Below are 3,275 nucleotides of genomic sequence, written 5' to 3'. Positions count from 1 at the left end.
CACAGGTAAACATCCTTCTGATAGTAACCTCTCTTAGAAAGATCCATATTTTTGTCCATTTCTAAGAGAGGTTACAAGGTTAAATTGTAACCTCTCTTAGAAATGGACAAAAATATGGATCTTTTCCAATAACTTGACCAGGTAGCTGTCTTCCAAATTTCTAATCATAGATGAATGAGTGCCTCCAGTAAACATCAGTTTGTTGAAAGATTTCAATTTATATTCCATCAATTCCTGGAGCCTTATTTTTGCCGTTGCTTTCAGTGGTCCTTGGACTTCTTCCTTCAGAATCATTAGCTCTTGATCATATACTACCTCTTGAAATGGTTGATTATCAACCACTTCTCTTTGATACTGTGTATTCCTTCTATTTTCTTTTGATGCTTTCTACATCATTCAATAATTTGCTCATAGAATCCTTCAATATTGCAAGTCGAGGTTTCAATTTTTTCTTCAGTTTCCTGAGCTTTAGAAATCCTGAGTGTGTTCTTCCCTTTTGGCTGTCTATCTCCAGATATTTGCACATTTCACTATAGTATTTGACTTTGTCTTTTTGAGCTGCCTTTTGAAAATTTCTATTCAGCTCTTTGCCTCATTTCTTCAATTTGCTTTAGCAACTCTATGCTGGAGAGAATGCTTCAGAGTCTCTTCTGACATCTATTTTGGTCTTTTCCTTCTTTCTTGTCTTTTTAATGACCATTTGCTTCCTTCCTGTATTATGTTCTAGATATCATCCCACAACTCTTCTGTTTTTCAATCATTAATGTGTAATATCATCAAATATATTCTTGAGATTATCTCTCAATTCAGGTGGAATTTGCTCAAGGTCAAATTTGGCTTTGGTATATTTGTTTTAATTTTGTTCAGCTTCAGCTTTAACTTGCATAGGAACAATTGATGGTCTGTACTATAGTCTGTCCCTGGCCTTAATTTGGTAGATGATATGGTGCTTTTCCAAATTCTCTTTCCACTGATGTAATTTGATTTCTGAGTATTCCATATGGTGAGTTCTATATGTCTAGTCATCTTTTAGGTTGTTTAAAAATGTAGTTGCAATGAACAAGTTGTTCTTCTTGTAAAATTCTATCATGTGATCTCTAGCATCATTTCTATCATCAAAGGCATAGTTTTCAATGACTGATCCTCTTTGTTTCCAACTTTTGCATTCAAATCACCAATAAATATCAAACATCTTGATTTTGTTCTTCATCAGTTTCAGACTGAAGAAGTTGCTAGAATTCTTCAATCTCATCATCATTGGCTTTAGTGGTTATTACATAAATTTGAATAAATTTGTATTAACTGGTCTTCTGATTAATGAAATCCATAAATCACTGATAAATCTAAAAATGAGGGAAACTGTACAGATAACATGAATAAGAAGTCATATGGGTGATATCACTACAGAATCAATGGAAATAAATCAGATAATATCAGAATACTATAAAGAATTATACTCCAACCAATTTTAAAATCTAGAAGAAATGGACAGATTTAGAGAAAAACATGACCTCCACAAGCTAACAGAGTATGAAATGGAGTGCTTGAACAGACTTATAACAATAGAAGAAATTTATTAAATTATTAACAAACTCCCACTTAAAAACATCTAGAACTAGATGATTTTACTGGTGAAATTTATCCAACATTCATAGAGGAGGTGGCACCAATTCTACTCAAGATATTTCAGAATACAAAAATATATGAATTCTCCAAAATTCATTTAATGAAGGAAGCATAATTCTGATACCAAAACCAGGTAAAGACATCTCTAAGAAAGAAAATTATAGACCAATATCCCTCATGAGCATAGATGCAGATATTCTCAACAAAATCCTAGCCAATAGAATTAAATAATATATTTTAAAATATTCATCATGACCAAGTGCAATTAATACCAGGAATGCAAGTATGGTTCAATATTAGAAAAACAATGTAATCCACCATATAAATTTTTAAAAAATAAAGGAAAAAAAATACCATGATCATGTCAATTGATGGAATAAGGCATTTGACAAAATCCAACATTCATTCTTGATAAAATACTCAATAAAATAGGAATAAAAGCGAAATTCTTCAATAGACTTAAGGGTATATATACAGAATCAATGGAGTCCTGGTGTGGTGTTTTATGTTAATCTGCTGGACTACAAAGTTGGTTTGAGCCACAAGGTCAATGGTTCAAATTCAACAGCTTCCTCAGAAAAACTATACAGGGTTGCTATTAGTCGGAACTGACTCTATGGTACTTAACAGCAACATAGAAAACCAATGGACTTCATGTGTGGTGCTGCAGGATCAGCACTGGACTGCAAAAACAAGTTCAGCAGTTCAAACCCATCAACTGCTCTTTGGAAACCCTAAACTTGTTAGCTATGAGTCAAAACTAACTTGACAGCACTTAACAACAACAACAATGCAAAACCAACAGTGAATATAAATTTCAATGGTGAGAAACTAAAGCTATTTTTCCTGTGAACAGAAATCAGATAAGGGTTCCCTCTGTCACCACTCTTATTCAATATTGTGTTGGCAGTCTTACCCAGAACAATTAGGCAAGAAAAGGAAATTAAAGGTATACAGTTGGAAAGGAACTAAAAGTCTCTCTATTTGCAAATTATATGATCTGATACTTAGAAAGTCCCAAACACTTCGGAAGAAAATTATAGGAACTCAATGGTAGATTTGCCTAAACAAGATCAACATACAAAATCGGTTGGATTCCTTTACATTAATAAAGAGACTTCTGAAAAGGAAATCAGGAAAACAATACCATTTGGAATAGCCATCCCAAAGATTAACTGCTTGGAAATAAATCTAACCAGAAAAGCAAAAGACCTGTACAAAGAAAACTAAAAAACACTACTACAAGAAATCAAGAGACCTGCAGTAATAGAGGAATATACCATGCTTGTGAATAGGAATACTTAACAATATGAAAATGTCAAAACTACCCAAAGAAATCTGTAGATACAATGTAATCTCAATCCAGACTCCAACATCATTCTTCAAAGGGATGGAATAATTAATCACTAACTTTATGTGGAAAGGAAAGAGATCCTGGATAAGCAAGGCATTATTAAAAAAGGACAAAGAAAGAGGCCTTTCATTTCAGGCTCTAAATATCTGCTTTACAGTCACAGTAGTCAAAACAGCCTGGTACGGGTACAATGAAAGACACTTGTTGTTGTTGTCAGGTGCCATCGAGTCGGAACCGACTCATAGCGACCCCATGCACAGCAGAACGAAACAATGCTCGATCCTGGGCCAACCTC

The sequence above is a fragment of the Chrysochloris asiatica genome, unplaced genomic scaffold, assembly GCF_000296735.1.
Source record: "Chrysochloris asiatica unplaced genomic scaffold, ChrAsi1.0 scaffold00227, whole genome shotgun sequence".
In the NCBI taxonomy this organism is placed as follows: domain Eukaryota; kingdom Metazoa; phylum Chordata; class Mammalia; order Afrosoricida; family Chrysochloridae; genus Chrysochloris; species Chrysochloris asiatica.
This window is presented reverse-complemented; position numbering follows the sequence as displayed.